The sequence below is a fragment of the Bombina bombina genome, chromosome 5 (genome assembly GCF_027579735.1).
Source record: "Bombina bombina isolate aBomBom1 chromosome 5, aBomBom1.pri, whole genome shotgun sequence".
Taxonomy (NCBI): domain Eukaryota; kingdom Metazoa; phylum Chordata; class Amphibia; order Anura; family Bombinatoridae; genus Bombina; species Bombina bombina.
Genome location: NC_069503.1, coordinates 429,275,803 through 429,298,649, shown reverse-complemented (window position 1 = coordinate 429,298,649; position 22,847 = coordinate 429,275,803). Strand labels below are relative to the sequence as shown.

General features: G+C 39.4%; 1 protein-coding gene across 2 annotated transcripts in view; it reads left to right on the top strand.

The window, feature by feature from the left end:
• ENTPD3 (ectonucleoside triphosphate diphosphohydrolase 3) overlaps positions 1–22,847 on the top strand; it is a 167,094-nt gene that overhangs the window by 83,058 nt on the left and 61,189 nt on the right. Inside the window, exon 1 of one of the 2 annotated variants that reach the window (XM_053714269.1) lies at positions 4,751–4,933. The exons of the other annotated variant lie outside the window; for it this stretch is intronic. The gene's annotated coding sequence lies outside the window, so the exon portion shown is untranslated. Of the gene's footprint in view, positions 1–4,750; positions 4,934–22,847 lie in introns of those variants that run through there. 2 annotated transcript variants of the gene reach the window in all.

The following is a 22,847-nucleotide window of genomic DNA, read 5'->3' as shown; positions in this document are numbered from 1 at the left end:
ATTGAAGTTCAATCCTATTGGCTGTTCCAATCAGCTAATAAAATGCGAGCTCAATAGGATTTTTTGTACCTTAATTCGGATTGGCTGATATAATTCTCAGCCAATCGGAATCTAAGGGATGCCATCTTGGATGACGTCACTTAAAGGAACCGTCATTCAGCCCAGCAAAATTTAGCAAAAACACATCTGAAGTCTCCCAAAAGCATGTGAGAAAAGGTGTTATGGTCTGATGAAACCTAGGTTGAACTTTTTGGCAATAATTCCAAAAGATATGTTTGGCGCAAAAACAACACTGCATATCACCAAAAGAATACCATACCCACAGTGGTGGTAGCATCATGCTTTGGGTCTGTTTTTCTTCAGCTGGAACTGGGGCCTTATTCAAGGTAGAGGGAATTATGAACAGTTCCAAATACCAGTCAATATTGGCACAAAACCTTCAGGCTTCTGCTAGAAAGCTGAACATGAAGAGGAACTTCATCTTTCAGCATGACAACGACCCAAAGAATACATCCAAATCAACAAAGGAATGGCTTCACCAGAAGAAGATTAAAGTTTTGGAATGGCCCAGCCAGAGCCCAGACCTGAATCCAATCGAAAATCTGTGGGGTGATCTGAAGAGGGCTGTGCACAGCAGATGCCCTCGCAATCTGACAGATTTGGAGTGTTTTTGCAAAGAAGAGTGTGCAAATCTTGCCAAGTCAAGATGTGCCATGCTGAAAAACTCATACCCAAAAAGACTGAGTGCTGTAATAAAATCAAAAGGTGCTCCAACAAAGTATTATGCAACCATACTATTTTATTTTTTTATTTTTACTTCCCTTCACCTAAAAGATTTCAGTTTGTTTTTTAATTGAGCTGTACAGTTTATAGGTCACATTAAAGGTGGTAAAAGTTCTGAAATGATTTATCTTTGCCTCATTTTTTTATATCACAGAAACCTGCCATTTTAACAGGGGTGTGTAGACTTTTTATATCCACTGTATATCTTATCAGGGAATGGGTGCACAAACGAAATAAACAATAGAGGTGTGTGGGGGCGAAAAGTTTGGTTCGGCCAAATCTTTCTGACCAAATATTCAGAAAATTTAGTTTTTCAAATATTTAGCTTCCGTGATATTCGGTATTTGTTTCATTTTAAACAAAATGAATACTGAATATTCGTTGAACATTTATATTAATTTTTGTTAAATTAATGTAAATGTTTCGTTGCGTTACATACTTACTCCTAGCACGCTGGAAAGCAGTGCTAATCCTGACCTGTCTTCACAGAACTGCGGTGCACACTAATAGTAGGCTTAGCACTGTGGATCCCAAAGCCTGTGTCAAAGGACTTTCACCTTTTATGCAGTCCCTGGGATCTTCCACACTAAGCCTCCTATTAGCACGCACCAGGGCTCAGTGAAGAAAGGTCGGGATTAGTGTAACTCTACAGCCCATAACTATTTATAACTACTAAGATAATTTAAAGGAAACTATTGAATACTGACAAATTTCATCAGTATTTATTTGTTTTCTTTAAATTTCATGGTGCATTAATTCGGCTATTCGTCTCATAAAAGCAAAATGAATATCCGTGTTTCCTTAACAAATTTACAAACACATGTCTAAGTAACCTTTTAAGGCCGTTACAACATTCTATTCTGTCCTAACCCCGTCGTAATAGAACGTCCTAGCCGTTTGACTGTCCTGAAGTCAACGGCACTTCCAGGATTGGATTGCGGTCTGGATGGCGTGCCTAGCTTCATAGGGACGCCCCCCCCCCCGACCCGATCCCAACATTGAAATCTTGTGATTGCATGCACAATCGCGGGATTTCAATTTGTCTACATGCGAACGTTGTTCCAGTGTAGATAAATTGACCCTGTCATCAAAGGGCTAATAAATACAAATAAAAAATAAAAAAAAAGTCCCAGATCTCCCTATCTAGCACTAGACCTTATTCCTAAATAATAAGAAAACAGTAGACTATATAGACTTAATAGGTGATTTAACTAATTTTGATACATTTTGCACACAACCTTGATATTGCAATAAAATAAATATAAATAAAATCTACCATTTAAACATTTAAACCATTCTATGCGTATCTACCATAAAATGTTTTGTATTTCCAGGTCCTCCCAGTTAAATGTAATGAAAACAGAAGGGAGCGAATACTTTTTCTTATAAATTTTTAACTTTGAATCCTAACTTCTGGGACTGTTTTTAGCAATGTGGGATTTTACACCCCTCCATTGCTTCTAAATATTTTTGTCTGGTTCTATTACTTATGAGATTACATGATATTTAGATGATTTTCATCATAGAAAAGGTTACATACTTTCTGATGAGGGTCTTCTCTACAGTGTCAAAGTTGGAGGTTTATAAACGTTGCCATGAGAGTGATGACAAATGGAATCACAGTTGATAATTGCTTTTTAATATTTTGCCAGAACAACATTATATTTTAATTTAACGTATGAACATTATTATAGAATGTTGTATAACAATTAAGCTTTTGCACCAGCCTAATGGTTCAAGCTGTTGACTATATTGCAATACCTTTTTGTCCTGTCAATCAGCATTACACATTCTCAGGTTAATTAATGATTCTATCCAAGTAGCTAAAACACAGTAAGTTGACGATGATGATGATTTTTTATTATGGAATATTACAGCTGTGTTTGCGCTAATAATAGAAATGCTAACAATGGGGAGCATGTCTGAGCAGCTGCTATGATAGGCAGCAATATTGTAGGCAGGGCAAGAGGAGCTGTGAATCTACAGATTCTCAGTTTATCATATATTAATTCTGACTTAAGTTAAACATGGCTTCTACGGTAGAGATTATCCTTCTGATGCTTGAGGAACTTTTGCATATCTATCTGGACCGTATGTGTACAGTACTTGATTCTTCCAATGCTCTTAAGCAGTGTGAGGGATGTAGATCTCCCAGCTCAGCAAGAAGCAAGTGGAACATCCATGGTGAACGAGGATCTGGCCCCAAAAAACTGATAGTGGGCTAAAGAGCTCACTGGAGGGCAGCCTTACCTTTGTCTTTGAGAGCAGATGGAGTGGGAAACAGGCCAATGATCTCTTGGCTGATGTATTCTGAAATGGGGGCTGCACTGATGATGTGAGTAAAACCCACCAACACTATATAAATCCCTGTTTCAATATATTCCTGCTTGCTAAAGCCTAATAGTGCTAAAGGTTATGTGCAGCAGCAACCTAAGAGTGCTACAGGTTATGTGCAGCAGCATCCTAATAGTGCTAAAGGTTATGTGCAGCAGCAGCCTAATAGTGCTAAAGGTTATGTGCAGTGGCAACCTAATAGTGCTAAAGGTTATGTGCAGCGGCAGCCTAATAGTGCTAAAGGTTATGTGTAGCGACAGCCTAATGGTGCTAAAGGTTATGTGCAGTGGCAGCCTTATAGGGCTAAAGGTTATGTGCAGAGGCAGCCTAATAGTGCTAAAGGTTATGTGCAGCGGTAGCCTTATAGTGCTACAGGTTATTTGCAGTGGCAACCTAATAGTGCTAAAGGTTATGTGCAGCAGCAGCCTAATAGTGCTAAAGGTTATGTGCAGCGGCAAACCTAAGAGTGCTAAAGGTTATGTGCAGTGGCAACCTAATAGTGCTAAAGGTTATGTGCAGCGGCAGCCTAATAGTGCTAAAGGTTATGTGTAGCGACAGCCTAATGGTGCTAAAGGTTATGTGCAGTGGCAGCCTTATAGGGGCGGGCTAAAGGTTATGTGCAGAGGCAGCCTAATAGTGCTAAAGGTTATGTGCAGCGGAAGCCTATGAGTGCTAAAGGTTATGTGCAACGGTAGCCTTATAGCGCTACAGGTTATGTGCAGCGGCAGCCTAATAGTGCTAAAGGCTATGTGCAGCGGCAGCCTAATAGTGCTAAAGACTATGTGCAGCGGCAGCCTAATAGCAGCCTAATAGAGTTACCCTGGCATATATATAAATAAAATGTTCTTCAGTTAGAAAATGTTTCTTTTATTCTTGTTAAATAGATATTTCTATATATATATATAAGTATATACAATATCTATAAATATCTGTATATATTCATAAAACATTCGGTTTTAGCGCAGTTGGTCTAGTTCTTCAGCGCACCCTATATAAGTCTTTGGAGAGGAGTTAGTGTGGTGGCGATATCCAAAGTTCAGAAGTTAGCACGCCTGAGTCTTTTGCTCTTGTGCTACGTTTTTACTTTTAACTTGTGATGCGCGTGCTGATCCGGCCTCGCTATTGTTTTACTTTAAGTGCCGTCAGTGCTCAAACGAAAAATATATAAGCGCACCACTTGTAGTATGGCCCACAATGTGGTTGTCTTCTAACCTTCACATGCTCACTATAAAAGATATGTCCTTAATGTAGCTGTCAACCACTCAAACTTTCTTCTAAACATGATTCACTGCACCCACTAGTGTTAGTAATGATCTCAGGAAAGTGCTAGCATTCAGCTATCAATAACATCTTTTATTTAGCTTAAAGAACTGTATTAATGGTATGTGTTTCTCAGCAAATGCTATTTCTTTTTCCATAAAGAAGCTTTATTTTACCATTAAGGACAGAGCTAATGATTATCTATTGTGTCTAAACCTACTTAGATAATGTACTTCAGTGTTTCCAGTTTTGTAGAAATTGTTGATAGTAAGAGAGAGAGAGAGAGAGAGAGAGAGAGAGAAAGAGAAACCTGACATTTAATCAAGATGTTTTGAATAGGTATGTTTGATCTCTGCAGGTTCAGATTCTGTGTCTGTTCATGACATTAAAGGAACAACATTCTTCATCTGATTGACCTACATGTTCAATTTCTGATGCCTCTGGTGTTGGACCTTTCAGTGATGTTCTTAAACTTGAAGAGCTCTGATATTTCTTGCTCAGAGATTACTAGGATAGAATACTGAGTACTTTACCATACAAAAAAATAAATCATAAGGTAAGTTTAACATTGATATTTGATATCTTGAGGTTGTGAAGGAAACATCAAACTGAAGGGTATATTGTGTTTTTATTTTCTGTGTTTTACTTACTATGTTCACTAATAGATGATTCATTATCTGTGTCCACAACTTTGGAAATCCATGTTACATATTTAGTTACTCAATATATTTTCCCACTTGCTGAAGATGGTTCTTACAGGACAACCACAACCTTTTTTGTTAACTTTGCCACAAGACCCTTTCTTATTTCTATAACTGCAGTTTTACACATTCTACTGTTTTTTAAGTTCTCCTCATAACTCATCTGCAAATCATTCGCACTTTATAAAAAGTTATTGTATGCATTGAAAAATAAATGTCTGTATTTGTGGAAGTGGGGAAGTAAATGGTGTGTGCGTTGTTGTATCACGTATGTGTGATATATCTGTGTATGTATGTATTGGTAGTATGTGTAAAATATTTCCATGAAAGCTAAGAATTGTGGGAGTTTGTCACTTATTCAAGTTTTTTGTGAAAACATTATTTTATATATGTAGAATTTCCAGATTTATTTACTATTTTATGCTGCAGATAATTATTTAATTGTTATTGCAGTGTGTTCATAAATTGTTGTTGCAGTGTGTTCATATAAAGTGAAATATCAGTGATAAAAAAATATATATATTTTTTTTAGATATGTGCCAATGTCTTGGCTATATTTACTCCATTACTTACAATGGCGTTCTCCAGGTAGCATGACTGTAGCACGATTAGAAGAGCATTAGGATGGCTGAAACCTTGTTTTTTTTAATATAAATTCCATACATTATCGCTATTTGAAAGTAAGAAAAAATGCAAGCCCATATTATTTCCTGCAACAGTCAATGACCCTGTCATGCTAGCCTGTAACTGATATTTATGAAGCAGAGCTTTACACTCTCTGAGGTTGATAAATGCTGTGAGGTGGCAGATTAAAATCACCCAGGACTGTCCAGTGTGATTGACAAGCCCTGCTCTAATGCAATTGCAAGTGCAGGGGGCCATGCTGCATGAGTGTCCGCTTGTGCAATGAACATTACTGGCAGCAAATGTAATGTGAGATCCCTGGCAGAGAGATTCACTGCCTGTGACCCTTGTCAGTCCAGACAATGATAAATGTTCCCCAGTTTGTCTGGGGAAGTGTCCTCTATGTGTCAACATCCATATGTTAATTATACTATTACTTGTGATGTTGTATAGCGGGTGCCTGTATTTTATGCAGTTTTCACATGTATTTGCCTCTCAACTTGATCTTGAATAGACCTGTATATAACTCTATAAACACAACACAAAACAATAACATCCTTCTCTTGGTATTAATCTTTCTATTCTATTTACTCCTAATGCAAACTAAACCAAAAATCCATCAGTGCCTTCAACCCCTGAAAACTAAGCATTTACTTCTTAAAGGGACAGTTTATTGGAAAATGTTTAATGTTTAAAAAGATATATAATCCCTTTATCATCTATTCCCCGGTTTTGCATACCCAACATGATTATATTAAAGGGACAGTCTAGGCCAAAATAAACTTTCATGATTCAGATAGAGCATGTCATTTTAAACAATTTTCCAATTTACTTTTATCACCAATTTTGCTTTGTTCTCTTGGTATTCTTAGTTGAAAGCTTAACCTAGGAAGTTCATATGCTAATTTCTTAGACCTTGAAGCCCACCTCTTTCAGATTGCATTTTAACAGTTTTTTTTACCACTAGAGGGTGTTAGTTCATGTATTTCATATAGATAACACTGTGCTCGTGCACGAGAAGTTATCTGGGAGCAGGCACTGATTGGCTAGACTGCAAGTCTGTCAAAAGAACTGAAAAAAAGGGGCAGTTTGAAGAGGCTTAGATACAAGATAATCACAGAGGTTAAAAGCATATTAATATAACTGTGTTGGTTATGCTAAACTGGGAAATGGGTAATAAAGGGATTATCTATCTTTTAAAACAATAAAAATTCTGGTGTAGACTGTCCCTTTAATATACTTTTTACCTCTGTGATTACCTTGTATATAAACCTGCAGACTGCCCTCTTATCTCAGTTCTTTTGATAGACTTGCACTTTAGCCAATCAGTGCTCATAAATAACTCCACGGGAGTGAGCACAGTGTTTTTTTATATATATATATATATATATATATATATATATATATATAGCACACATGAACTAGAACTGTGTAGCTGTGAAAAACTGTCAAAATGCACTGAGATAAGAGGCAGCCTTCAAGGGCTTAGAAATTAGCATAGGAGCTTACCTAGCTTTAGCTTTCAACAAAGAATACCAAGAGAAAAAAGCAAATTTGATGATAAAAGTAAATTGGAAAGTTGTTTAAAATCGCATACCCTATCTGAGTCATGATAGTTTAATTTTGACTGTCCCTTTAACAATTTATTGCTAATTGGAAATACATTAGGATGCATTTTTGTCCTTGTAAATAGGAATTCTAGGCTGATTAAATATGATTATACATATATATTATATATATTTGTATATATGCAGTATATAGCACACTTTAAGCTAGATTACGAGTCAACTGCGCTAGAAGTAACTTTTTTGCGCTTGTCGGGTTGTGTTCGTATTATGAGTTGAAAGTTAACTGTTTTCGCTTTCACGGTAACCAGATTAGCACAAAAGCCGAACTTACAATATCACGTGCAGTTCATGTATTCCCCGTAGAAGTAAATGAAATGAAAAAAAGTGGAAAAAACCTAACACCCTACTCGCGTGCAAACCCGATCCATATTCTCATTTGTGCTAACCCGACATGAAAATATGTATATTTCACATTCCAGTGTTCTTCAAATAACAGAATGTGTTCTATTTATTCATAAATATATATATATATATATATATATATATATATATATATAGGTTTTTTGGTACAATATATACGATACAAAAATAAATAAATAAATATATATATATATATATATATATATATATAATTATACATAGGCAGCAGGCAGGCCAGCACTCACGTTTAACATTTCATCCACCCAGGGTGCTTCCATAGCATTGATAGTAGTAAAGAATGGGGATGCACTCGCCAGGATTTCCAAAGTTACCTTTAATGTAACGTTTCGGGGTGTTACCCCCTTCGTCAGACAATACAAAATAACAGATACATAAGTATAGCTATATACAGATTTATATAGGAATATCTATTTATAAATACATAGGGCTCAATTTATCATTCATATTCTCCTATATTTTCTCGTAAAAGTTCTCATGTGAAACAATGCCCTATTTATCATTCAAAAATGCGCCTAATATTGAGGAAGTTCTACTGTAAAATTCTCCCATTCTCCTTGGAGAACATGTTCTCCAAAAAAAGATTTAAATTAGATATTTTAGTCGTATTTCATATTGTTCTCTTCATTAATTCTCCTAGTTACAAATGTATCTTTGATATTCTCCTATATAGGACTGAAAGTTCCACTGGAAGTTCCTGCATTAAAGTTCTCTATAGCTACAGTGGAGAACAGCATTAGAAATCTATTCTCTACCAGTTGTAGAAGCAATGTTACAAAAACCATAAATTATGCTTACCTGATCATTTTCTTTTCTTCAGATGGAAAGAGTCCACAGCTGCATTCATTACTCTTGGGAATTCAGAACCTGGCCACCAGGAGGAGGCAAAGACACCCAAGCCAAAGGCTTTAATACTCCTCCCACTCCCCTCATCCCCCAGTCATTATGCAGAGGAACAAGGAACAGTAGAAGAAAAACCAGGGTGAAAAGGTGCCAGAAGAACAAAAATTACGGCCGCCCCGCATAAAAACACGGTCGGGGAGCTATAACTCTTTCCATCTGAAGAAAAGAAAATGATCAGGTAATCATAATTTATGTTTTTCTTCATAAATGGAAAGAGTCCACAGCTGCATTCATTACTTTTGGGAAACAATACCCATGCTATAGAGGACACTGAATGCAAAAATTGGAGGGTACAAGAGGCGGCCCATTCTGAGGGCACCAGGCCTGAAAACCACTACCCAACAAAACCCTGCTTCGTCCGAAGTCGAGAACAACTTTGAAAAAGAGGAAAAGACCCAAGGACACTGACCCACAGATAGTCCACAAGCCTTGCTAGAGACTGCAGGAACTAGACTCAACTGAGTCAACAGCCTCCAGGAGACACCATCGCCCAGCAGTCAGTTTCCGAACACCACGCCCCTTATTAAAGAAAGGGAACAAGCTACTGTTATCTTCCACAGAGAAGCAAAGACAAAGAGAAAACATGAATGTACTTGTAAAGCATGGCTAATCCCCCTTAAGGGACTCAAGACGCTGCTCATCCTATCAACCTCGAAAGGAGGAAGGCTGAGTAGAGCTCGCCAGGGATCCCTCGGTTTGCTACAGTGCAGAGTAGCCACAGTGCATTAGTATGCTGAGCTAGCTGTCCAGCTAGCAAATGGAACTTCAAACCAACAGAGGCCCACCAGTCTCATAGAAACACGGGGAGACAACGCCCAGACCCCAGAAAAACAGAAACCACGGGATAAGGCCGGGAGTATGAAACAGAGAGGATGTTCCCCCAACACAGTGCAACCACACTCTAAAAAGCAACTGAAGACGAAGGTCCCCAAGTCGCAAAAAGGTAGCTCAGAATACCGAAATATTCAGAAACAAAACCTTGTGCAGCAAGCTCAGATAGGTCTGATGAACAACAAAAACACTGCACGCTGCAGTCATCTAAAAATGACTCTGAAACGTAATGCTTGCAGGGCAAGCAGAAAGCATCTGAAGATAGGATCCTTCAGATTGCTAAGTATCCACTAACCAGCGGATAATGTCGCAGGCTATCTAAGAGCCACCAGTCCTTCCCACAAATACTGAACATGGAGAAAGGAGAAACCTCAAGAGGCTTACCATACCTTGAATGCTCCAAGGACAAATTTAGCAGAGCAACAAATCTCAGATCCTGCTCCAACACCGGACCAGCCCAAGCGACAGACATGTCTGATAGACAGGGGGGGCAGAAAGAACCCAACCACAAGCTCCCAGGGAATGGAAAGCAATAAAAAAGGAAACTCACCCACCCCAACAGAGCTCGGGTGCCAACCCAATCCGCTCCTCCAAAATAAGGCACTCCCAGGAGAACCCACTGGGACCTGGAACAGAGAAAAGTGCAATAGATCCGTAGGAAGACCTGTCACAGCTCTCTTAAACAGTCTCTACGTAGAGAGATCAAATTCCAACAGGTGGAACAGAGCTCACAGAGCAGCAGATGCTGCCCCTTACAGACATAAGTCACCTGATCCAACCTCCTACACACAGGGCAGGACAAAGACCCTCCAGAGTGAGGAACCCCTGCTTGTAAAGAAGACAAACTATCCCCTTAAAAGGGAAGGGAACAGATAAGAACAGCGTACATGTCCACAAGACATGAAGCCATAGCATGATCAAAACACGGACAGAATGAAGAACACCACTGTTGACCCAACAGAGAAAAAACTCCCCATGAAGAGAAGCACACTCAGTCCGAAGGACAAGTCAGGCCTTAAAGTTGATAACCAGTACCCGAAGGTAGATGTGAACTCTGGCCGTCCTGCATGCAAGCCCAATGAGCTAATCCCTATGTCGCAACATAGGTTCCCTGAAAAAACTGGGTCATCCCGAACCAGTCCACAGGAACATAAGTCTCCAGACATCCAAGAAGAATCCAAGACAAGAACCCTGGACCCAGAATCGTCCTAGAACGAACGACACCCCCAGGGAACACAAGATTCCCTGTCTGAAGAAATCAGACCTCACAGGCGATGAGAACCAGGAAACCCGGAGAACGGGTACAGGACTCACTCTTAATTCCCAGCACAAAGGGTAGAGAATACCATTAGCCGGAGGTCAACACCCCCCCAACAAGGTGCTAGGCCGCGACAAAGTCACGCAATTTCTCTAGAGCTCAAAGGCCCCAAGGACAACACTAAGGGAAATGTGAACGAGAACAGAGTCACCTGAAAGAGAGTAAAAGAAAGGCTAGTCTCCATAATCCTTTCAGATTAACATTCCAGAGGACCACACCCAAGGGAGAAGAATGCAAAGCATCCCAAACCCAGGCAGAAAAACATCCCCTAAGCAAAAAGCTTGGAAAAAGAGACAACACCTCATATCGCCCCTGATATGGAGACGACTAACTCCCGTAGGAAGAAAGAGCCTCACCGCCTTCACTTCCTAATTAAGCGGCCAAAGCCGCCAGAAGAACTGAACGAAGTCAAGAAAGTCCTAAAAGGACACTTCCAAAGAAGCCATGAAAGACAAAACCATAAGAACGGCGGTATGAAGGACCTAAATCCTCCCAGCCTCCAACCCACAATGGGAAGGAACACTCTAGTTCCCGAAACGACTTAGCATGTCGCTGCGGATCTCAACGGAGTCCAAGCCCACTAGATTGAAAGGCGATTGAGGACTGAATCAATCCCCCATGCCCCTAAGCAACCACAGACCCTCAAGTCCTCTCAGGATGCTAGTTGAAGTTTGTAAAAGAAAACAAGAAAACAACACAAATCATAATGTGATCACTAGACGCCCTCCCTGGACCAACCAGACATTTAAAGGTGCCACGTGTCTGAACTAGGCCTCAAAGACAGAAGGATTTGTACCCAGTCAGGACCAGCCTGAAACCAAGGGTCCCAGCACTGTCAAGGCCACATAGAGTCTCCCCCAAGATGGAGGGATAAAGAACAGTCAGACAGACTTTTGTAAACAGTGCAACCACAAAATCGCCAATATCAATTCCAGAGAAGAAAGTTCCAGAAGGAAACACCACACCACAACCTGAGCTGTAGACCAAATAAAAATCATCCTCACCATATAAAGATAAAAGATAAGGCAACCCGTAGGTTATCGCAGAGGAAGAACGGACATCCCTGCAGGACCAGCCCAACAGGGGTCTGAGTCTTCCAAGCTCAGAACTGGAACAGGATACACAAATAACAAAGACTATAAGAAGATTACTTCATCCCCTTATGTCTATGCATGCAAGCCAGTGGAAGATTAAGACTAAGAATTCCCAGACCCATTAAGAGTGGGATTCAGCAGCGCCAAAAACGTGCCTTTGTAGAACACGAAGGCGCGCCAGTCTATAACGAAAGGCGCAACATACCTCCGCTGGGACAAAAGAAAACACTTGCCTGAAGGTTGACCCCCTGAGGCCCTGGAGAGCTGAACTGGACCCGGCGATCCCACGCCTGACGAGCCCCGGTTAACGGAACATGGACAATATCGTAAGCACACTCCCGGGAGGTGAGGTGCAGATGCGCCAGCGCCAAAGATATGGCCATGCGTAACCGTGTCTTAACCTCCGGTGGGAAGAGGCCACACTCCATAGAAGAATGAGTAGTGTTTGGGTTACCTGCATGCGTAGTAAGAGTTGGTGGTAGGGAACTTGTCTCGTGGCAAATAGAATCCCCAGAGGTGGAAGGCTTAGTGGGCACCTGATTCCCCGATCTCAAGGAACAGAGAACTCTAAAACGGCATTCGGAACATAACTGATGGGCATGTATCACCTGGGCCAATTCATATTCTTCACAAGAAGTAGAGTCTGAATCAGAGACATCCATCTCCAAAAAATCAGAATCCTCCATAACTGGGACACTGAATAAAAAATGGACCAATAATATCTAAACGGCACCTTACACCCCCAATGGCTGGGGCGCTCACCACCTCCAGAGAACCAGACACCAGCGGACCAGGATTTCTCCGTAGCCACACGGTCAGGAATGCAGAAATGGAGTCACAAGGTAAAACGTGCAAAAAGTGCAACCGACCGTAAAGGCCGCGTCATTAAATAGCCATGAACCGAAGCAACACTACAAAGTAGCAGACAGAATCACATAACAAACATGATTATAAATTCCTCTGTTCAATAACCCCCCCTCAGGAGATATTAACCCTTGATTCCTAGATACAAAAAGGAGCCTCACTGAGACCCTATGTTAAAGTTATTCCTTAAAGGACCAGTCAACACATTAGATTTGCATAATTAACAAATGCAATATAACAAGACAATGCAATAGCACTTAGTCTGAACTTCAAATGAGTAGTAGATTTTTTTATAACAAATTTCAAAGTTATGTATATTTCCACTCCCCTTGTACCATGTGATAGCAATCAGCCAATCAAAAATGCATATACGTATAGTCTGTGAATTCTTGCACATGCTCAGTAGGATCTGGTAACTCAAAAATTGTAAATATAAAAGACTGTGCACATTTTTTTTAATGGAAGTAAATTGGAAAGTTGTTTAAAATTACATGATGTATCTGTATCGTGAACATTTAATTTAACCTGAGTGTCCCTTTAAAGGTTGTAGCCCCTCTCGAATAAACAGTTGTAATTACAATACATCCATGATGAAAGTAAAATGAAACGATCTTACCGGAATCTATGCTGTGGAACAGGAACACGGCCCTTCAAGTGTGACAGATAGTAGCGTCACTTCTGCCATGGACTTGAGAGAAAAAAGCAGGCAGCGAAACACGTCAACGCAGATTGCTTGTGGAGCTGTTAATATGAGTCGGGATGGTTTCGCAGAAAGACTCTCCCTGCATCTCCGGACTCTAACTTTCACCGATGCTTTCACTGAGAGGCTGACAGGACTACTTAAAACTCCAGTCCCATGCCAAAGAGTACTACTCTCCATAAGAGACTATTGAATACTGACACTTCTCTGCCAACTTCCTGGGACGAAAGGCAAAGAATGACTGGGGGAGGAGTATTTAAGCCTTTGGCTGGGGTGTCTTTGTTTCCTCCTGGTGGCCAGGTTCTGAATTCCCCAAATTAATGAATGCAGCTGTGGACTCTTTTCATTTATGAAGAAAAAAAGGGCTCTCCAAGGTGCAAAAATTATCTATAACAAAGCGCAATAATAATGTTTATTGGAGCGCAATAATAATTTAGATTGGGGTGATAAAATAATATATAATGGAGCACCAAAAATAATATATAACAAAGCACAAAAATTATATCTTTTGGGGCATAAAAATAAGATATAAAAGAAACGCTAAAATTGAAGCACAAAAACAATGAAAATGTAGATCTATTTTCTTACATTACAGTTTGCTGAAGAGGGGCATTAACAAAGCTATTAGGAAGGCTGTATAAATATTTCTATTGGTTTATATATTACTGACATGGAGAATAGTTGCTTATTTTCAGTGATAAATAAGGAGCAGACACTAATCCGACTAGAGAAATTTATCATTAGTTCTCCTCAGCTCTCCTATGGAGAAGCACAAAAAAAACAACTTTTTTATGATAAATACGGGCGCACAAATGCGCCTCTCCTAAAGAGAGCTGCGGATAACTGATAGGAGAACAGAAAGGAGAATTCCTCAAATGATTGATAAATCAAGCCCATAGAACATATTCTGATATGTGCAGATCATTAGAATGTGAAATATTTACAGTAAATACATAGTTAAAACCTTTACTAAATATGAACACTGCATAAATATGATTTTACATGTTTTTATCTAATTAACGGCTCAGGGCTTCAATGCACTTATAAATATATATATATAGAGAGGGTAAAGTAAGAAATTGGGTAAACCTGACTTTACCTAAGCAGCTGTGGGTAAAGCCCGATGTAACATGATAAATCTTCTCAGAGTGCATTGAGTCACCGCATCAAACATATATACGATGCACTGTAATCAGGACCGTCTTTAATATTGACTGGACCATGGGCAAACATTTTCTTGGGCCCCCCCACCCATGCAATTTCGCTCTCCACCCCAACATCCTAAAAAACAACTAAATCAATTTATTTTATCATTTTTTTTCAATGATTAGCCCAGCAGTGGATCATCCACTGTTGGGCTAATCATTTAAAAAAAAAAATTTTTGAAATAAATTGCAAAATGTGAAACTGGGCCTAAGCAGTACTAAAAATTATCGCCTAGATATAGAGTTTTGCGGCCAAAGGGGTGCGTTAGCTACGCGTGTTTTTTTCCCCCGCACCTTTAAATAACGCTGGTATTTAGAGTTCTCTGAAGGGCTGCGTTAGGCTCCAAAAAGGGAGCGTACAGGCATATTTACCGCCACTTCAACTCTCAATACCAGCGTTGCTTACGGTAGCGGCTAGCTGGAAAAACGTGCTCTTGCACGATATCCCCATAGGAAACAATGGGGCAGTTTGGGCTGAAAAAAAACCTAACACCTGCAAAAAAGCAGCGTTAAGCTCCTAACGCAGCCCCATTGTTTCCTATGGGGAAACAGTTTCTAAGTCTGCACCTAACACCCTAACATGTACCCTGAGTCAAAAAACACCCCTAACCTTACACTTATTAACCCCTAATCTGCCACCCCCACTATCGCTGACCCCTGCATTATATTATTAACCCCTAATCTGCTGCTCCGGGCACCGCCGCAACCTACATTATAGCTATGTACCCCTAATCTGCTGCCCCTAACATCGCCGACCCCTACATAATATTTATTAACCCCTAATCTGCCGCCCCCAACGTTGCTGCTACCTACCTACACTTATTAACCCCTAATCTGCCGACCGGACCTAGCCGCTACTCTAATAAATGTATTAACCCCTAAACCGCCTCACTCCCGCCTCAAAAACCCTATAATAAATATTATTAACCCCTAATCTGCCCTCACTAACATCGCCGGCACCTAACTTCAAGTATTAACCCCTAATCTGCCGACCGGACCTCGCCGCTACTCTAATAAATGTATTAACCCCTAAAGCTAAGTCTAACCCTAACACCCCCTAAATTAAATATAATTTTAATCTAACGAAATAAATTAAATATTATTAACTAAAGTCTTCCTATTTAAAACTAAATACTTACCTGTAAAATAAACCCTAATATAGCTACAATATAACGATTAATTATATTGTAGCTATTTTAGGATTTATATTTATTTTACAGGCAACTTTGTATTTATTTTAACTAGGTACAATAGCTATTAAATAGTTATTTACTATTTAATAGCTACCTATTTAAAATAATTACCAAATTACCTGTAAAATAAATCCTAACCTAAGTTACAAATATAGCTGCAAGCAGCGATAGAGGTGGCCATGCGCATCGACATTGCAATGACATAAAAGCAGCTAAGTGACAATATAATGCTTTATAGAAGTTTTTACAATTCTAATATAAGCAGTTGGAAAGAAAACACATTTTCGAAATGTTTGCGTTTTTCAAGATGGCATCGCATAAAACAAAATGGCTGCCAGATCATATGATATACAGCCTCCATATTATGCACAATAATTGTCACCATAGATCTCAATAAACATTGCAAAAATAAAGCATTTTTGTAAAACGGTTTTTGTTTTATTATTCATTTAAAAATATCGTTAAGCGTTTTTGAACAATTCAAAATGGCTGCCAAACCACATGACCTATCAACTTCTCTTGAACAAATCTGAATGTTAGTCATAAGATAACTCTGTAAACAAAATTTCAAGTCTGTGCCATAAGCGGTTTCGGAGAAGAAGATTTTTGTAGTTTTTTAAAAACGCGCATACGAAACAAAATGGCCGCCAAGCTATGCATTGTATGGCTTTCAAATTGCACATACTAATGCTCACTATAGACCTCTACAATTTGCAGAAGTTTTATGAAAATTTGCAAATGTTTTATTTCACGAAGGCGACTGCGCAGTGCGAAGTTTTACTGAAATATTGCCTTTAGGGGTCATGACTATGTGTACTCATGTGTCTGCTACACTGTAATATAGTTAAATAGTGTAAACATAATGCATAAAGTGCAAATTTACGCAATTAAACAGCGATAAAAAGGCGAATGGCTCATAGCAGCCATGTTGATTATGGAAAATTCGCAGTTTGAACAAACTTGGTAGAGGACCTTACAAGGAGCACATGTGCAAAATTGCGCTTCATTGCACTTAGCGGTTGTTAAAGATTTTCGCACAATTCAAAATGGCAGCTAGGTCATGTGACTAAATCACTTCTCTTGAACAAACTTTATTCTAGGTCAGTACAGCAGTACACACAGCAAGTTTTACAGCTGTAACATAAGCGGTTCTCGAGAAGAAGATTTTCAAGCGGTTGTCAAAATTTGTTGCAAAAAGCAATATGGCTGCTAGATCCCATGACCTATGAGATTTATTTTGCATAGGATTATGCACTGCGTAGATCTTTAGCATAGTGCCAAGTTTCATGAGTTTTAGAGTTATGCTGTTGTTTTTATAAGCATTTGAATAAGTGGCGGAATAATAATAATAATAATAATAATAAAAAAAATAATAATCCTGACAATAACAATAGGTTGTCCTGCAACTTTGTTGCATGGCCACCTAATTAAACCTAACACTATAAATAAATAAATTAAATCAATTAACTACAAGTACCTACAATTAAATAAACTAAACTAAATTACAATAAAACAAACACTAAATTACAAAAAATAAAAAAAGATTACAAGAATTTTAAGCTAATTACACCTACTCTAAGCCCCCTAATAAAATAACAAAGCCCCCCAAAATAAAAAAATTCCCTACCCTAATCTAAATTAAAATAGTTAACAGCTCTATTACCTTACCAGCCCTTAAAAGGGCTTTTTGCGGGGCATGCCCCAAAGAAATCAGCTCTTTTGCCTGTAAGAAAAACACAATACCACCCCCCAACATTACAACCCACCACCCACATACCCCTACTCTAACCCAAACCCCCCTTAAATAAACCTAACACTACCCCCCTGAAGATCTCCCTACCTTGAGTCGTCTTCACTCAGCCGAGCACCGATGGACCAAAAGAAGACATCCGGAGCGGCAGAAGTCTTCATCCTATCCGGGCAGAAGAGGACATCCGGACCGGCAGACATCTTCATCCAAGCGGCATCTTCTATCTTCTTCATCCATCCGACGAGGAGCGGCTCAATCTTCAAGACCTCAGGCGCGGAACATCCTCTTCCTACCGACAACTACCGACGAATGAAGGTTCCTTTAAGTGACGTCATCCAAAATGGCGTCCCTCGAATTCCGGTTGGCTGATAGGATTCTATCAACCAATCGGAATTAAGGTAGGAAAAATCTGATTGGCTGATTGAATCAGCCAATCATATTCAAGTTCAATCGGATTGGCTGAGCCAATCAGATTGAGCTCGCATTCTATTGGCTGTTCCGATCAGCCAATAGAATGCAAGCTCAATCTGATTGGCTGATTGGATCAGCCAATCCTATTGAACTTGACGTCATTTAAAGGACCCTTCATTCGGCGAGTAGGCGTCGGGGAAGAAGGATGGATCCGCGTCGGCTGGAAGAAGATGGCTCCGCTCCGGATGGATGAAGATAGAAGATGCCGCCTGGATGAAGATGTCCTCTTCTGCCCGGATAGGATGAAGACTTCTGCCGCTCTGGATGTCTTCTTTTGGTCCATCAGTGCTCGGCTCCGAGTGAAGACGACTCAAGGTAGGGAGATCTTCAGTGGGGTAGTGTTAGGTTTATTTAAGGGGGGTTTGGGTTAGAGTAGGTGTATGTGGGTGGTGGGTTGTAATGTTGGGGGGTGGTATTGTGTTTACTGTGTTTTTTTTTACAGGCAAAAGAGCTGATTTCTTTGGGGCATGCCCCGCAAAAAGCCCTTTAAAGGGCTGGTAAGGTAATAGAGCTGTTAACTATTTTAATTTAGATTAAGGTAGGGAATTTTTTTATTTTGGGGGGCTTTGTTATTTTATTAGGGGGCTTAGAGTAGGTGTAATTAGCTTAAAATTCTTGTAATCTTTTTTTATTTTTTGTAATTTAGTGTTTGTTTGTTTTTTAAATTTAGTTTAGTTTATTTAATTGTAGATACTTGTAGTTAATTGATTTAATTTATTTATTGATAGTGTAGTGTTAGGTAATTTTGTAATTATTTTAATTAGGTAGCTATTTAATAGTAAATAACTATTTAATAGCTATTGTACCTAGTTAAAATAAATACAAAGTTGCCTGTAAAATAAATATAAATCCTAAAATAGATACAATATAATTATTCATTATATTGTAGCTATATTAGGGTTTATTTTACAGGCAAGTATTTAGTTTTAAATAGGAAGACTTTAGTTAATAAAATTTAATTTATTTTGTTAGATTAAAATTATATTTAATTTAGGGGGGTGTAAGGGTTAGACTTAGCTTTAGGGGTTAATACATTTATTAGAGTAGCGGCGAGGTCCGGTCGGCAGATTAGGGGTTAATACTTGAAGTTAGGTGTCGGCGATGTTAGTGAGGGCAGATTAGGGGTTAATAATATTTATTATAGGGTTTTTGAGGCGGGAGTGAGGCGGTTTAGGGGTTAATACATTTATTAGAGTAGCGGCTAGGTCCGGTCGGCAGATTAGGGGTTAATAAGTGTAGTTAAGGTAGCGGCGATGTTGGGGGGGCAGATTAGGGGTTAATAAATATTATGTAGGTGTCGGCGATGTTAGGGGCAGCAGATTAGGGGTACATAGGGATAATGTAGGTGGCGGCGGTGTGCGGTCTGCAGATTAGGGGTTAATTTTTTTTATTTATTTATTTATTTTTTTATTTATGGCGGTGATGTGGGGGGACCTTGGTTTAGGGGTACATAGGTAGTTTATGGGTGTTAGTGTACTTTAGAGCACAGTAGTTGAGAGCTTTATAAACCGGCGTTAGCCCAGAAAGCTCTTAACTACTGACTTTTTTCTGCGGCTGGAGTCTTGTCGGTAGAGGGTCTACTGCTCACTTCAGCCAAGACTCTAAATACCGGCGTTAGGAAGATCCCATTGAAAAGATAGGATACGCAATTGGCGTAAGGGGATCTGCGGTATGGAAAAGTCGCGGCTGGAAAGTGAGCGTTAGACCCTTTCCTGGCTGATTCTAAATACCAGCGGGCGGTAAAAAGCAGCGTTAGGAGCCCTTAACGCTGCTTTTGACGGCTAACGCAGAACTCTAAATCTAGGCGTAAGTAAATAAATATATAAATTCCTCCCCTGGATTAATTTAAAATATTTACTAATTAATTAAATGTTGTTTTTTAATTTATTAATATTTTTTTAAGCACATAAATATTTAATGCAATGCACGGCATCGCATAGTAAAAATCAGTGGAGGACCTAATGTCTACAGGGCCCCGGTGCAAGAATTTATTTTCACTACATATTTATTGTTTAGACATACCACTTTCATGAATACCAAGGGAATGCCTAACATAACAAACTCCCCAAACCCATATATACACACACACTCTCCAGAGCATACACATGTACACACAAACCTACACTCTCCAGAGCATACACATATACATGTACATACAAACACACACTCTTCAGAGCATACACATATACATGTACACAAAAACAACCACTCTCCAGAGCATACACATATACACACAAACACACACTCTCCAGAGCATACACATCTACACACAAACACACACTCTTCAGAACATACACATATACATGTACACACAAACACACACTCTCCGGAGAATACCCATACACATGTACACACAAACACACACTCTCCAGAGCATACACATGTACACACAAACACACACTCTCCAGAGCATACACATGCACACACAAACACACACTCTTCAGAGCATACACATGTTCACACAAACACACACTCTTCAGAGCATACACATATACATGTACACAAAAACAACCACTCTCCAGAGCATACACATGTACACACAAACACACACTCTCCAGAGCATACACATATACACACAAACACACACTCTTCAGAGCATACACATATACATGTACACAAAAACAACCACTCTCCAGAGCATACACATGTACACACAAACACACACTCTCCAGAGCATACACATATACATGTACACACAAACACACACTCTCCAGAGCATACACATATACATGTACACACAAACACACACTCTTCAGAGCCTACACATATACATGTACACACAAACACACACTCTTCAAGCATACACATATACATGTACACACAAACACACACTCTCCAGAGCATACACATATACATGTACACACAAACACACACTCTTCAGAGCATACACATATACATGTACACACAAACACACACTCTTCAGAGCATACACATATACATGTACACAAAAACAACCACTCTCCAGAGCATACACATGTACACACAAACACACACTTTCCAGAGCATACACATATACACACAAACACACACTCTTCAGAGCATACACATATACATGTACACAAAAACAACCACTCTCCAGAGCATACACATATACACACAGACACACACTCTCCAGAGCATACACATGTACACACAAACACACACTCTTCAGAGCATACACATATACATGTACACAAAAACAACCACTCTCCAGAGCATACACATGTACACACAAACACACACTCTCCAGAGCATACACATGTACACACAAACACACACTCTTCAAGCATACACATATACATGTACACAAAAACAACCACTCTCCAGAGCATACACATGTACACACAAACACACACTCTCCAGAGCATACACATATACATGTACACACAAACACACACTCTCCAGAGCATACACATATACATGTACACACAAACACACACTCTCCAGAGCATACACATGTACACACAAACACACACTCTTCAAGTATACACATATACATGTACACAAAAACAACCACTCTCCAGAGCATACACATGTACACACAAACACACACTTTCCAGAGCATACACATATACATGTACACAAAAACAACCACTCTCCAGAGCATACACATATACAACACTCTCCAAAGCATGCACATGTACACAGAAACACACACTCTCCAGAGCATACACATGTACACACAAACACACACTCTTCAGAGCATACACATATACATGTACACAAAAACAACCACTCTCCAGAGCATACACATGTACACACAAACACACACTCTTCAAGCATACACATATACATGTACACAAAAACAACCACTCTCCAGAGCATACACATGTACACACAAACACACACTCTCCAGAGCATACACATATACATGTACACACAAACACACACTCTCCAGAGCATACACATGTACACACAAACACACACTCTTCAAGCATACACATATACATGTACACAAAAACAACCACTCTCCAGAGCATACACATGTACACACAAACACACACTTTCCAGAGCATACACATATACACACAAACACACACTCTTCAGAGCATACACATATACATGTACACAAAAACAACCACTCTCCAGAGCATACACATATACATGTACACACAAACACACACTCTTCAGAGCATACACATGTACATGTACACACAAACACACACTCTTCAGAGCATACACATGTACACACAAACACACACTCTCCAGAGCATACACATATACATGTACACACAAACACACACTCTTCAGAGCATACACATGTACACACAAACACACACTCTCCAGAGCATACACATATACATGTACACACAAACACACACTCTTCAGAGCATACACATATACATGTACACAAAAACAATCACTCTCCAGAGCATACACATGTACACACAAACACACACTCTCCAGAGCATGCACATATACATGTACACACAAACACACACTCTTCAAGCATACACATATACATGTACACAAAAACAACCACTCTCCAGAGCATACACATGTACACACAAATACACACTCTCAATCAGTGGAGGACCTAATGTCTACAGGGCCCCGGTGCAAGAATTTATTTTCACTACATATTTATTGTTTAGAAATACCACTTTCATGAATACCAAGGGAATGCCTAACATAACAAACTCCCCAAACCCATATACACACACACTCTCCAGAGCATACACATATACATGTACACAAAAACAACCACTCTCCAGAGCATACACATGTACACACAAACACACACTCTTCAAGCATACACATGTACACACAAACACACACTCTCCAGAGCATACACATATACATGTACACAAAAACAAACACTCTCCAGAGC